This window comes from Elaeis guineensis, chromosome 12, assembly GCF_000442705.2.
Source record: "Elaeis guineensis isolate ETL-2024a chromosome 12, EG11, whole genome shotgun sequence".
Classification (NCBI taxonomy): domain Eukaryota; kingdom Viridiplantae; phylum Streptophyta; class Magnoliopsida; order Arecales; family Arecaceae; genus Elaeis; species Elaeis guineensis.
Window position 1 is genome coordinate 24,842,311 of NC_026004.2, and position 16,681 is coordinate 24,858,991.

The window sequence follows — 16,681 nt, forward strand, 5'->3', positions numbered from 1 at the left end:
TTCGTCAACTGAATATGCGGCTTCGATTCTTCATCGACCAACTGAGTGAACCACACCGATCTATTGCCGGCTGACCGACTAATGATTTAACTTTTATCAATCGACAGCAGATGACTTGGACCATCGACATAATAGAACTACTAGTCGATAGTCGCTCATGGATTCTACTAACATATGGACGGTTCTACTGATATATGGTCGGTCAATCTGCTCAACATACCATAACCATCACGAACGGTTACTGACCGCATATCACGGCACGATCAGTGAAAATTAACGATCCACTACGTGATTATGGCCCGATGATTTAGCGTCATAAAATATGAGACCATGTCTGATGGTTACAAAAATCTCATCTATAAAAAGAGGGTAAGAGAAATAGGACTGGTAAGCTTACGCTGAACCAAATCTCTGCTACTGTTTACATTCAACTCATGTTCATCAACTTCTCTCTCTGACTTGGGCATCGGAGGGTCTCCACCAGACACAAATCCAGTCTGCGTGGACGCTATTTTTTAGATGTTCATTTCTGAAGACAGGCGATGGGAAGTTGGCCGCAACAAGCCTCTACATCTTTATTTTCTATGTTTGTATATTTTATTCTTTTTCTTGAGCTCTCCAACTATATAAAATATTTCTAATTACTTAAACTATTCTTAATTGTTAGTATGACTATACTAAAAAAATGAAAATATAAGTTTTAGTTGTAAATTTTAGCCTAACTTATGACAACCTATCTGTAATCTCTTTTTTCTGTTAGTATTTTTTGTTTTTTTCCTTGACCTCTACGACTATATAATATCTTTCTAAATACTAAAGTGGAACCTTAAGTTATTAATGGATCGAACCAAGGGCGAAGAGCTCTCTGAGTATGCCGGCTTGCTTGCCTGGTGAGTAAAAAGAGAAAAGAAGTTATTTTTAGTTTAAGTGGTCCGTCTACCTTATGTGAACCTCTTTACATGCTCATTTTTTGATTTAGTATTTTTTTCCTTTACCTCTTTAACGACATAAAACCTTTCTAGTTGGGTAAGCAGGACCTTGATTAGCCTATGGCTAGCTTATAACTATCACCATTCTAAAAGGTAAAAATGTTAGCTTTGGGTTTAAATAGTCTAATTTATGACAACTTATTACATATCCATTTTTGTATTAACATTTTCTTCTTAACCTCTTTAACTTCATAGAATCTTTCTAAATTTGCTAAACTAAACCATGATTATCCCATAGCTTAGCTCATTACTATCACTATCTTTAAAAGTAAAAAAAAAAAGAGGAAAAGTTAGTTTCAGATTAATTGGTTTGTCCAACTTATGGCAGCCTATCTAATTCAAATTGGAACCATATGCATTTATCATCATGAGTCTTGCATAAACAAATTTTTTTGGGTGTCTATTAAATCCATTTATTTTGATATATTTGAATAAGTTGATTATGTTTGGTCAAAAATTGCCACCTTGAACTCAACCATGTTTAGATAATCTGCACCTGATTATGCTCAAAGCCTCTATTTGAGCAGCCTAAATAGAGGGTTGTCGATGGGCTGCCCTAATTAAGCTTTTTATGGGTACTAGGCAATTGATATCGTTTATCATATCTAGTGCATTTTTTTGATAAATATTACTTATACCCTCAGTGCACTTCGAATGAGTGCCAAATCTGGTTTTTATGCACCAAGATAGGTGGTTTATAAAGTGCTTTATTTCACATTTTACCCATGAAGTTCAAAAAAAATCCAATTAGGTCACATTAAGAGATATGATTAAGAGTTCCTTTTCTAATTATTATGGGTAGTCAAAGAAAAAGTGTGGCAATGAATAAGGACTAAGGAGCATCACCTCTCTTAGCTTATTCATTAAATATGCTACTAGTTTGGATGAGTCCCTATACATAGTTTATGCTTGTTACAGGTTTGAGGAGAGAAAGAGGTGAAGATAGTTGTGAGAGAGAAGAGAGTTGAGATGGATCCTTCCAAACAACAAGAAGAAGAGAATGACATTTATGGTGTAGATATCCTAGAAGAGACCATCATGGAAGCCGATGAAGATATGGTCACCGTTAAGAATGAGCCTAAGCCAACTAGTTCTAAAAAGGTTAGGCTGGTTGGCTTTTTTCTCTTTCTTTCTTTCTAGTTTGCTTTTCTTTGCTTTCCTTTTTAATAGACTAGATTGGTGCAATATATTGTAGATCTTAGAGAATGTTGCGAAGAGGCTTAGGGAGCTCAATAAAAAGGCCCACATCCTCAAAGAGAAGAAGGCCAAGGTCGAGAAGGAATTGGGCGTTGTCAGGGGTATTTTATCATTACCACCTCTTTTCACTTTTTGAGTTGTTCTATGACTCCATTTTGTTTGGGACAAACTTCTAGTAGATGTAGATATAAGGCTGCTCACTTGCATTTTGGTGCTTCTATATTGCCTATTGCGGCCACCTCTCCGTCGCCTGTTGTTGGAAACGAACACCTGCAAGACAACGTCCACACTGATCGGATTTGTGTCCGACGGAGACCCTCCGATGTTTAAATTAGAAAAAAAAATTGATGAACAGTTGATGTCAATATTCAGAATAGCAGAGTTCTAGCCAGAAGTGGCTTACCAGCCCTGTTTTGCTTATCTCCTTTTATAGATGAGGTTCTTATAACCATCGGATATGGTCCCATGTTTTATGGCATTAAATCATCGGGCCATAATCACGTAGTGGATCATTAATGGCACCGTGATAAACGGTCGGTAACTATTCATGACGGTTATGGCATATTGAGCAGATTAGCCGATTGCATGTTGGTAGTAGGTACGGTCGTCAATCGATGATTCTGCTGTATCGTCGGTCATTGATTATAAGTCGGTGATATTTGTTCAATCGATTGATAAAGAGTCAGAGTCGTCAGTTCGGCCGATACTCCGTCGAAGTTGTGCATTCGGTCAGTCGGCTATATTCGGATCGAAGTCGATCAGTCAGAGTCGTACGTTCGGTCGGTCAGCTATTGTCGAGTCGGAGTCATGAAGACCAAAGTAGGGATCGATGGGTTTATCCCAATAATTGCCCCTCACTCTCAAGTCTAAAGTGATCCAACATGTAAATTGTCACGTGGTTTATCACATTAGACGAAGAGAGTTCTATCATATCGAGCTTCGATTTTGACGTCGTTTTCTTCGAGATACGGGTTATCGGCTATTTTGTCATATTGATAGGTACAGTCATCAGTTATACTGACCGAATGATTTGGTATCAATTGTCAGTGTCAGGTGTCATTTCAAAAAGTCGATTCAGCATCAAATGATATGATTCTGACAAGTAGATCTGTTCCATGTGTTCGGATGTTATTGGTTCAGAATTATTCACGCGGATAGGGGTGACGTGGTTCAATCTGAAATAGGTGTGTCGAATCATCCGACCAATGATCGGTCCAGATGTTGTCACGTGTCGTCATCTGGTGGATCTTCGATTTGACAACTCTTATCTCGATCGTTGAGGGATCCTATATATAAGATCGCTCTCAGTCAAATTTTTACTTTTCACTATCTTTGGTGGTGCTGGGACTCTATCGGGTTGTTGCCCCAACGTCCAAGGTTATCGCTCGCAGCTTTCAGGTCAACTTTGCTTTTTTTCGAGTCCTTTCTTTTTTTCTTCTAAAATCTTCTATCTTCTTCAGAGTAATTCTCATGGCTAGGGCTTCTCCTTCTCAGGAAGATCGATCAAAGAATCTGACTGATGAGTCCTAGTCGAGTCCAGATATGAAGTCATCTTCACTTTCGGGATCGAATATCGAACGACTATGGGAGCAGTTTGTATCCCGGAGCAGTTTCAACTTTTCATCTCTAGAGTCGATGGTCGGGTGAATAAGCTACCATTATGTGCTTCATATCCTCGTCTAAGCCACGCAACCAAGGATGCTAATGACGGTGGATGAAAATCTGAAGCCTTCTTTGTTCCCGTACGAGTGGGTCAGGTTGTTGACATGGTCGGCCAAGCGAGGTGGTCGAAGAGTTATGTCAAGATCTCAACTTGAGCAGCATCATCCCTCCAAGATCAGAAGATGGAGTTACTGAAGAAGAAGTCGCTCCGATTCAAGAAGAAGCATCGACTGAGCTCGAAATCATTTAAGTCGGAGATACTACACTCGAGCAAAAGAATGATGACGAAGCTTAGTCGGTGTATTTTACTTTCTCTTTTTGTAATCTGACACTTGTAGTCGGATTTTGATCCAATTTTGTAACTCTTTTTGATAATGAATGAAAGCATCTTCTTCCAAATTTTGTCTTTTGTTTCGCTTGTTGATAATGCCTGCGAAATAGAATAATCATTGAACATTAATCGATTGTCCGATCATTCGGTAGGACTTGTAGAATATCCATTAGTCGCATAATCATTTTGACGTACTTAACAAAATTAGGATAACGATTGTAGGTCGAATATTCCATGCCTGACGTTTGGTCGGGCTTGTACGTCAAATTATCTAATAATCGGTGGCAAGCCGAATATCTTTTGACTGACCGTAGTCTAGTCAGTATAATTTCAATCTGACCTTGATCATTTTGATATTTTTTGTTCCGCTTAGTTGGAACTAAGTCGGCATATTAGTCTTTCGACTATAGTCAGCTTTTGTAATAAAAAGCTGATATTGAGAACTGAAATATAGTCGGCAGTTCGATTTTTGTAGCGAAGCCTGTAGTTGATGTCGGTTATTATGGGAGAACCGAGATACAGTTATCACTGAAGCAGTTGATTCTTTGTGTCTAAGTATAGGAAACAACTCGACTTTGGGAATGAAAGCCGACATTCAGTCGGTAGTCGATAAAACTTGTCAAAGATTTATGATTCTAAAATTTTGATTGTATTTCAAATAATGTACATATCGATGACTTTATTGATAATACATCTTCAAATTATCGATATTCCACGTTCGAAAAATCACCGACCGTTCGAGAGTTTCTAATCGATATGCGTCCGATCTAAGAGTCTCGGATATTCTGTAAGATCCTTCCCAGTTCAAAGATAATTTTTTTTGATCTAAAGGCTTTGATACTTCTGCTTTTCTTAAGATCAAATCTTCTGATCGGAAGACCTTCAGCTTGACTCTTGCATTATAATACCGAACTATTCTTTGCCGATATGCAGCCATCTGAATTTGAGCTTGCTGTCAGAGTTTTGGAAGGAGATCTAAATTGGCTCTCTGACATTCAGAGTTGCTCGGTTCACAATATTGTTTGACTCTTGTTGATGGCAATCCGATCTCAAGTGGTATCATTGCTTCTGCTCCATAAACTAAATTGAAGAGGGATTTCTCTGTCGATGTACAAAGAGTTATCCGATATGCTCATAAGATCAGATATAGCTCTTCAACCTAGAGGCTTTTAGCTTCATTCAATTGAATTTTCAGTCCGTACAGGATTGTTCGATTGGTTACTTCCACTTCACCATTTGACTGTGGATGGCTGACCGAAGTGAGTTTGTGCGTAATATGAAATTTTGTGCAAAACTCTCTAAAATTTTGATTGTTAAATTATCGACTATTGTCGGTGATGATGGTGTGTAGCAAATCAAATCTGTAAATGATGAACTTCTGAATGAAGTCTTCTATCTTGCTTTCGGTGATTTGCGCCAGAGGTTCGGTTTCTACCCATTTGGTAAAGTAGTCAATGACGATCACTATGAATTTTCTCTAACTAGATGTCGGAGGAAAAGGATCAAGTATATCAATCTCCCATTGTACGAAGGGCCATGGTGCTACAATCGATGTCGGCTGACTAGCCAGTTGATGTTGTATATTCACATATTTTTGACATGGTTCACATCTTCGAATGAGTTCAGCTGCATCTCTTTTTATGGTAGACTAATAATATCCTTGTCACAGGACTTTATAAGCTAAAAATTTACCCTCCAAGTAATTTTTGCAAATCACTTCATGTACTTCTCTAAGTGCATAGTTGGCATCTGTAGGTCCCAAACACTTCAGCAAGGAGAGAGAGAAAGACCTTTTGTATAGATAGCCATTTATCATCACATATTGAGAGGCTATCCATTGGAGTTGTTTAGCCTCTGAGAAATCCACAGGAAGGGTCCCATCAGTTAGGTATTGGACGATCGAATCTATCCAACTCGGTTCGATAGTAAGCTGCAATACTTCCTCGACTTAGTCAATGCTCGACTGCTCGAGACATTCGATAAATGTTTGACCCAGCAAGTTGAAAGCAGTAGTAGCCAGTCATGAAAGTATGTCAGCCCAAGCATTCTCGATTCTGAGGATGTGAAATATTTCGAAATATTTCAAGCTCGCCGTAATATCTTTCACCTTTTGAAGGTACTTCATCATAGTAGGATCTCAGGCTTCAAATTCATCCTTGACCTGTCTAGCAATCAGTTATGAGTCGGTGAAGACCTTTAAACTATCGATCTCGAGCTCTTTAGATATCTTCAAACCGGCCAAAAGTACTTCATATTTGGCTTGGTTATTTGAAGCTTTAAAATTGAACCGAAGGGCATATTTGGTGACTACCCCTTCAAAATTTGTGAGTATAAGGCTGGCTCCACTATCATGTGCATTAGATGCTCCGTTAATGTGCAGCACCCAGGTTGACCCTAGATCAGGGTCGAGAGTCGTATCCTCTTTTATTGTATTGTCATCTGTGTCTTTTAGCTTATTGTCGAATATGGTACATTCGGTGACAAAATCAGCTAGAACTTGTGCCTTCATAGATGGTCGTGGGTGATATTGAATATTGAATTCGTCAAGCTTTACTGCCCACTTTGCCATCCGATCTGACGTGTCAGGTCGGTGTAAAATCGCTTTCAGTGGCTGATCTATCAAAACTACAATTGGATGGGCCTGAAAGTACGGACGAAGTCGTTGTGCTGATATAATTAGGGTGCAGATCATTTTCTCTACTCTTGAGTATCGAATTTCGGTATTGTGAAGTACTTTGCTGGTGTAGTAGATTGGTCGATGAATTCAATTCTCATCCTCCTGGATGAGCACCGAACTAACTGCTTCTGCTGAAGTTGCCAAGTAGAAATACAATGTCTCTCCGACCCTTGATTTTGTGAGCAAAGGTGGAGAAGCCAAGTATTGTTTCAAGTCTTCGAAGGATTGTCAGTATTCATCCGACTATAAAAAATCCTTCGTCTGTCGAAAAGTTTTAAAGAATGGCAAGCATCTCTTGGTCGACCTAGAAATAAATCGACTGAGCGTGGCAATCCTTCCATTAAGTTACTGTATCTCTTACTTAGAACTCGGATGCTTCATATCGATGATGGCTTTGATCTTTTCGGGACTAGCCTCGATCCCTTATTGTGAAACAAAAAATTTGAAAAATTTCTCGGAGGTTACTCCAAATGCACATTTGGTCAGATTTAATTTCATCTGATGCCATCGGAGTGTACTGAAAGCTTTCTCCAGGTCTCGAACATGATCTGAAGTTTAAAAACTCTTCACCAGCATGTCGTCCACATATACTTTCATGTTTCGCCCAATCTGCATCTTGAAGATCTTGTTGTCAAGCTGTTGATAGATAGCGCCAGTATTTTTCAGACTGAAAGGCATTACTTTGTAGTAGTATATGCCTTTGTCGGTCACAAAAGCCGTGTGCTCCTCATCTTCTGGTACCATACGGATTTGGTTATATTCGGCAAAGACATCTATGAAACTCAGAAGTCGGTGGTCGAAAGTCACATCGACTAATTGATCAATCTTTGATAATAGAAAGCTGTCCTTCGGACAGGCTACATTTAGATCAATATAGTCGATGCAGATCCTCCATTTTCTATTAGTTTTTCTCACCATTACCACATTGGTAAGCCAGTCAGGATATGTAGCTTCTCTGATGAAGCATGCTGCAAGGAGTTTATCGACTTCTTCATCAATGACCTTTTATCTTTCAGGAGCAAAAGACCGTTTCTTCTGTCTTGTCAGCTTAACATTTAGGTTGATGTTAAGTCGGTGAGTTATTATTTCTGAAAGAATTTCGGGCATATCGGTGGTCGACCAAGCAAAAATATCGATATTGGCCCTAAGCAATTTTATTAGTTGTTGCTGCTCTGAGTCAGACAATTGTAATCCAATTTGGACTGTTTTCTCAGGATCTTCTTTTAACGGGATGAAAATCAGTTGTTCAGTCAGTTCACCCCTCTCCTGATTTTCTTTTTGATCCAATTTGTCAACAGACAAAGAGTCTTCAGGTTTGTTATTTTGGGTGGAGACAAGGAAGCAACGTCGGACGAGTTGTTGATCTCCACGTATTTTTCTGACTCCATGTTCTGTTGGAAATTGGACTAACAGATGATATGTCAAAATCACTACTCTCAGGGCATTAAGCTCGGGTCATTTGAGTATGGAGTTATAAACCGAACGTACCCAAACTACTGTGAACGTTATGAAAACAGTGCTCTGTTGTGGTTCGATCCCAGCGGTTAAGGGGAGAGAGATTTTTTCTTCCATTGTGACAGCATCTCCTGTAAAGCCGACCAATGGTATTGAGACTCTTCTGAGTCGGTCATTTGACAGCCGCATTCGGAAGAAAGTCGAATAAAATAAAACATCAGTCAAGCTTCCATTATCTATAAAGATTTTTTTTACATCATAGTTTGCTATTATTGTCAAAACAACAACAGCATCATCATGGAGAGTCTGAATTCTCCGAACATCTTCTTTCAAAAAAATTATTACATTATCGAGTCATCATCACTTTGCCGACTCATCTTCGAAAGTTGCCCCCCTGTCCAGTCGTCCGAAGATTATGTTGATGACCTCTGCAGTCGATTGATTATTTACAGCCTCCTCAGTTTGCAGTTGAGGTCGTCGATCAGCAGGAGGTTGAGTCGGTGGATCTCTCCAGTATTTTTTGAGGTAGCCTCATCGAATCAGGGCTTCTATCTCAGTTCTGAGCTGAATGCATGGTTCGGTATCGTAACCGTGATCATGATGGGACCGACAATACTTCTTCCGATCGTGGTTCCTCGGTAACGCCTTCATCGATGGGGGGTGTCATAGATATTTCGCTCCTTCGATCTCCATAAGGATCTGCACATGAAGAGCAAAAAGAAAAGTATAAAAGTCATACCTACCATAACTCGATCTTGGACTCCGTCATCAGAGTGAAGCCCACTTATTGGATGGTGGCCGACTTGATTCGGTCGAAGCTTCTTCTTTCTTTTGTTTCTTCTTCTTTTGACTTTTGCCTTCTGTCTGGCGCCGGTCAGAAGCTCCTTCATCTGCACGCATATATTTGTATGCACGCTCCAGAAGTTCAACATAAGTCCGAGAAAGAGTTTTATCCAATGAATATGTGAATCGAGATCTCCTCAGACCTCTTTTCATGATCGAGATAGTCATGTTTTCATTGAGGTCTTTGACCTCAAGCGTGGTCGCATTAAAGTGAGCCACAAAATCTCGAAGTGTTTCAGTCTCTCCTTGTTTAATCGAGAAGAGACTATCAGAAGTTCGTGATGGCCTTCGATTGGTGCTGAAGTGAGCTATGAAAGAATATTCTAGCTGTCTAAAAGAATATATGCTTTCCGACTGAAGCCCGGAGTACCAGGCTCGAGCAGTTTTTCGAAGAGTTATCGAGAAGCTGATGTATAAGAGGGTATCGGTGGCCCCCTGAATCATCATGAGAGCCTTGTAGCTCTCAAGGTGGTCGATCGGATCGGTGGATCCATCGTATGACTCTACCAGAGATATCTTGAATCGAGATGGGATCGATTGGTCCAAAATGTGTCGAGAAAGTGGCTGGGTGGTGTAGAAGTCGTGTCGTTGGAGGACTTTCGATTTTTCACTTGAAGCTGAGCAAGTTGGTGATTGATCTCTTGAAATTTACGTTCATAATCATCAAGTCGCCGTTTGAAAACTTCGGGAGTGGAACCTCTCGATGAGTTAGAAGGGGAAGCAGACGATGCTCGCGGTCGCTTTCCCTTCCTTGCTCAATCTAACTAAGAAGGAGAGGGATGCCGTGAATGGTGGGTGGTGCGTCGAGAGTGCCGTGAGTGCCGCTGCTCATCCCGATGAGAGAGCCGAGATGGTCGCTCTAGTGAAGGAGACTGTGATCGCCATGGATGACGGTGGTTGTGCCTGAATGGCACCGACTGTGCCATCAGTTGCTCCACCGATGGCTGTGGTGGCTGAGTCTGCTGCTGTTGGAGGCTTCTAACCGCCTTCGTAAGAATAGTCATCTGCTACATGAGTGCAGCGATCTGGACAGTCATGGTGACCATAGGACATGAGGAACTAGGCTCTGCTACTGGAGGAGGGGGAGGAACTTCTTTCTGGTGGAAAAAGTGTCTCGCTGATCCAGTTGTAGTCAAATGTTGGGCTCTAATTTTTGCCATGGTGAATATTGTCTCTCTTCTTCCTCTTCCTGGCACGTCAATCTGTTGCGGCCAACTCCCCGTCGTCTGTCGTCGGGAACGAATACCTGCAAGATAATGTCCGCACTGATCGGATTTGTGTCCGACGAAGACCCTCCGATGCTTAAGTTAGAGAGAAAAGTTGGTGAACAGTTGATGTCAATATTCAGAGTAGCAGAGTTCTGGCCAGAAGTGGCTTACCAGCCCTCTTTTGCTTATCCCTTTTTATAGATGAGGATCTTGTAACCGTCGGACGTGGTCCCGTATTTTATGATGCTAAATCATTGGGCCATAATCACATAGTGGGTCATTAATGGCACCGTGATGTGCGGTCAATAACCGTTCGTGATGGTTATGGCATATTGAGTAGATTAGCCGACTGTATGTCGGTAGTAGGCACAGTCGTCAGTTGATGATTCTGCTGTATCATCAGTCACCGACCATAAGTCGGTGATATTTGTTCAATCGATTGATGAAGAGTCGGAGTCGTCAGTTTGGCCGATACTCCATCGAAGTTGTACGTTCGGTCAGTCGGCTATATTTGGATCGGAGTCGATCAGTTGGAGTCGTACGTTCGGTCGGTCGACTATTATCGAGTCGGAGTCATGGAGATCAAAGTTGAGGTCGGTGGGTTTACCCCAACATTGCCTTTTACTAACACTTCTTGAGAGAGGAGGGGAAAAACTATGGTAGCCCTCGATAAAAAGCCTTTCTCACGTAAGGGAAAGGTAAGGAACTCCCTTCACAAGAAGCTTGAAGAAAACTAGCTTTTGGGTTATGCATATAACCAGCACCCACTATATTTGTGAAACATTAATTTCATGTTGGAAGTGCAAATGGATCAGCACATTCACATTTAGATAACTCATTAAAAACCTAGACTAAATCCAAAATATGATTTTGTGGTTCATCTGAAACCTTGAATTTGAATCACAAGCTTCATAAAGTTGGATTTGATAGACTTAAATGCATCCTTGTTAAAACCAGGTACATTTAAAAGTGCCATCCATGTTTTCGTTTTTGCCCCCCAAAAAAACCAGACAAGTGAAATGCATCTTCTCAAAGAACTTTTTTGTTTTTTGTTTTGTTTTGTTTTTTTTTTTTTTTTGTGTGTGTGTTTCTATCAAAAAAAAAAAAAAAAATTTTTTTGTTGAAGCGCTTCTTGGAATACCTTTCTGAAAAATCAGAAGAAATACCAAAAAGAGACATTTGTGACTTTATAAGAAAGGAAAAATTTTTTGCTTAACAATTTTGTTTGGTGGTGCCCAACTGACATGGCTCCTTATGCAGGTAAAATTTAGAAACTTGCTTTTGATGTAATTTAGAAACTTAGCTACCTGTTGATGTTTATATGGAGCTCTAGTTTTGTTTCCCCAGATGTTAATGAGTTTGCCTTGCTTTCAAATCAGACATGGGAGTTGCTAATGAAATGTGTGAACTTGTATCCATCCATCTTGTCATGAACCTAAGCCAAACCTAAAGAATGAACTTGCAGGTCATCGGAATCCTTGACGTCAACTCAAATGTTAACAAATTTGGAGTCAAAGTCTACTAGAGTTAGATCCCGCTCTTGAAACTAAATCAACATAAAATATGCTTTTGCATTATATTTTAAATAATGCAAAATGGTCGGAAAGACTGCCATATATTTTATTAGAAATGAAATGGGTATAAAAAGATAAAGAAAACTATGAAGGGGTAAGAGAAAATACAAAGGAAAGGACAAGGAAAAAGAAAAAGAGATTTTGATGGTATCTTTTGTGTGAAAGAAGGCTTCTTTTTTCTTCACATGAATCTACCATTGGATCGTACAATAGCTATTCATAATCTGTGCAAGTGGATGAAGGAGTTTGGAGTGCTTGAGAATCGTGCGGAGTACCATTCAATGATTGACATCACGAAAGAAGATCTTTTTTTGAGGCAGGGAAAGCAGCCACCTAACCTTTAATGAAAAGAGAAATATATATACAATGGAGGTTACAAAGAGTCTAAAAAAATAGTTACACCGTACCTTAAAGATCAAAATAAATAAATAAAAATTAATTCCTCCTAAGAGGCTCCTCATCTACTCAAACATTCAAACAACTTTGTAAGTCTATTTCGGATCTTTGAGAATTCCATGATCATTTTAAAATTGCAGAGAGTGGACTAAAAAAAAGAGAAGATACAAAGCTTGTTCGACAACTACAACTAGAGATACAAACGAGTCAAGCTGCTCGCGAGTTACTTGAGCTCGACTCGACTCGATTATTATCGAGCTCAAACCGAGCTTGAATAGCAAGATACTCGACTTGAAAGCTCGCTAGCCTATTCAAATTTATATATATATATTTAATAATATTATATTTATTTATAATATATATATTATTAGTATGCTAAAGTTTGATTTTGAGCTTGAACTCGAGCTCAAGCATGGTTTGGTTGATATTCAAGTCGAATCGAGTTGATCTCGAGTTTTGCATATTTTTCATCGAGTCGAGTTTGAGCTTAGAATAGTAAGACTCGGTTGATCTCGAGTCGAATTTCGAATCCAAATATTTTGAGTCGAGTCGAGTCGAGTTTGAGCTTTCAACTACTCGATTTAGCTCGGCTCAATTATACCCCTAACTACAACGATAGTGGTGTCCTTGTTGAGAAACATCCAAGAGTTTCTTTCTCTCCAATAAATCTAAGTGATGGCATCAATTAGCATTAACAACATCGTGAAAGTGGATGAATCATTCTTTCATACGGAAGATATAACCGGAACTCAGAAAAGAGATTAGCAGCGGAGCCTAACTGGACCACCCAACAATACAGCCTTGCAGGCCCAACCAGTCCAACAGTCCAATAGAAAGCATAGACCGAAGCACTTCTCTCAGCCCGAACGTTACAAATATTAGTAACGTTGTCCATTTGCTCTAAATGAGAGATATCAGTTAGGGTAATGGCATGACTTAGGTCTGCCCTGCAAGGCATTTCTATAGCATCTAGTCAATAAAATAAATAGTTGAAACAATGTGATAAACCATCAGAATAACAAATTAACTATTCTAATAAGCATGCTCAAATGGAAACTTCTTCCTGTAACCAGTAGATCTTCACATTTAAAATGCTTATGTTAAGATCCTATTGGAGTCTGATGCATACATACATAATAAGACTCATGCCACCCTTTCAACACAAGTATTATCTTCATATAAATGTTCTTTGTTGCGTTCAATGTATACAAGAACCAATCTGAGGGTGGATGAGGGGCCTTTTGCATCCAAATGCCCCCATCCAGATCTGGACTAGACTCAATCTCCTCCCCTGTGATGAATTAGCTAATCCAAGAGAAATGGGGATTTTGTGACACTAATTCCTCTAATTCTAGCTTACTTTAAAGTAAGGAAACTAAATAGTTTACCAAAAAAAAAAAAAAGTAAGGAAACTAAATTCAATTCAGACTTATTTGACAAATAAGAAAAATTACGAAGGGAAAGGAATAAATATCCCAACTTTCACAATTCTACAACCAAATGATGTCTAATAGCATATCCACTGGTTCCAAAATGATCGGTCGTTCAAAATGATAAGATATGATTGCACTGAAAAGAGGAGAAAAAAGGACTGCATATGATACATAGGCAATAGTTCTTATTTCTCGAGTATGTTTCCTTGACCGTGTACTACAATGTGGAACAGAACATCCTGAATATACTGCAATAAACTGAAAAGATAGGATATACTAATGTTACTAATGACTTATTGACAATGTTAAATGACACCATATGTTTATCGCAATTGTTTTTGGTGTTGAAAGACCTGTATGTCCAACTTAATCTCTATCCTTATAGAATCAGTGATATTTCTTGTATTGATCAGGTTGATGTACCATAGCACCAACACGTACCAAACTGATACATAGAAAACTATAGCTGGCGATGACATAGCAAATGTGACATCAAGAGCTGTGTATCAGTATGGTCCAAGATATACCATCTCAGTATTGGATCTCATATTAAAATTAATTTATTGTTATATTGGTCCAGAGGTCAATTGGACACACTGAGACTCAATACGTCCCTGTGTTGTATATATTGACACAATATAATATAATAGACTGATATGCATGGGTATTGATTGGTACGGTATTTTTTGGTGTTGGTATGGTATGATATGGAGATGTGTATCAAGTATTGGTCCATCATAAATATAAAATGTTATAGTTGGTATAGACCATCACAAAATGGTGTTCATGAGAATATAATTTTGGAACATTTTCAGCTAGATTCTTACAGGACGTTGTAAATATATTTCTAATACTGTAATTAGCGGAAGTTAAGGGAAATTTTAAGGGACAAATACAGTTTCACCACCGTACATTGCCGAGTTATACTTGGACCCTTTGCTTTAAAAAGTCTCAGATTGAGTCATCCATGGTGCTACAGTTTTAATTTAGAACGACCCTTCCATGGACTACCATAAATGACTCGCGTGACCATCGCGTGGGGATCTAAAATCTTCAAAATTTCTAAAATACCCCTCTGGAGTTGCATTTACGATCGCTACGGATGATGGGATCGTCATCCAAAACATTTCAGCGTACAGAAGAAACCTAAGCATTCTCCGTTTTAAGCCCGTTCTTTCGTAGATAAATATTATAAAAAAATTAATTAAATTTTTTTATTAATTAATTTTTTTTTATTTTTTAAAATATATAAATTATTTTTTATAAATAATATTTATCAATAAAATGATAAAAAAATTTATCTACTTAGGAAATGGTTAAATTATTTTTCCATCAACCGAAAAAATAATTTTTTTAATTCATTCCGGATATATTCTTAACTTTATAATAATAATAGTATAATATTTATATAAAATATTATAATAAATTATTATAATATAACGTAATAAGATAATACTTTAGTAATAATATAATAATATATAATATTATATATAATAATATATTATATTATGTTAATATAAGATATTAGCATAGTATAATATAATATATTATGCTATATTATTATATATAATAATATTTTATAATATATATTACATTATATTAGATAGTAATATTTATATAATACTATAATAGTATAATAATAATATAATATATTTTTTATATAATAATATATATTAATATAATATAATATAATATATTATTATATATAATATTATTTATATAATAAAAGATATTATGAAAAATATGGATAGATCGTAGCAACTTATCTAGGAAACTAGTAATGCAAAAGAGCATCGATAATAGATTTTTAAATCATTTTTTAATGTATAAAAGAAAATGGATAAATTATTTTTCTATCTAAATGCTGATTGAAAAATACTGATCCAAAAAAATATAGATTTCTGATCTTTTACCCTCAAAAGAATGGGCCCTTAATTTGATTTCAAGAATCTGCTCGATAAAGTATGGCAAGATTCGATCTTTTGTCAGCAAGTTAGTACTTTTCATGAAATAGAATGCATCTGGTCTTCCTAAATCTTGCCCGACTCTAGGTAGGTCCCAGAGAGCAGAACAAACACAACTTGAGGATGAGATGGCTTTCGAATTTTTCACTACTGCAGCTCCTAGGGCATTGAAGAGATCATGGGTGGAAGTAGCTAAAGCGGTCGGTGATGATATCCTCTTTGAAGAGGTCAAGGAAGCGAGCATTCCCGACAAGTTCATCCAACCAATAATCACCGACTCGAAATTAGACCCCATACCGTCCGGCAGGTGGTACGAGTCATAACGTCCCTATATCAAATTGTACGGAATCTAAATTAATATGAAAATTAGAGATGAATTGAAGAGGAAAAGAAAGAGAAAGAGAGAAAAGGAGGGAGGGAGAGGAACGGAAAGAAAGAGAGGCCCATAGAGGCACCGTCCTTTCCTTTTCCTTTTCTCCCCTCCCTCTTCCTCTCTTTCCTTTTCTTTCACTCCGTCTTCACTAGCTTTCCGAATCAAATGTCTAAACCGCACCTATTAGCTGCTAATACCACTCGACATGCTCTGAACCGTCCAGTCCGGAGTGATTTGACAAACCCTCAACAGCGATAAACAAAATAACAACAAGACGACTATATACTACTTTCAAATTAGAGACGGATTGATAATACTATTTATTGATTTTTTCACTTTATAACATTTTATTAATTCATCCAATTATACAAAATCCATTTAGATGGTTTGACTAGTTTCTCTTCAACCTCATTGGCATAAATGTAACTGTAAAAATGAAGCAAAGTGAGAAAATAGTCTGTTCAAATACCTAACTTATGAATTCTGAAGGCTCGAAAAGATTGGCATCTCACAGTCACAACTCACAAGTGTCTTGAGACGTTGCAAATCAACCTTTTAGAAGGCTTTTACATCCCGGAA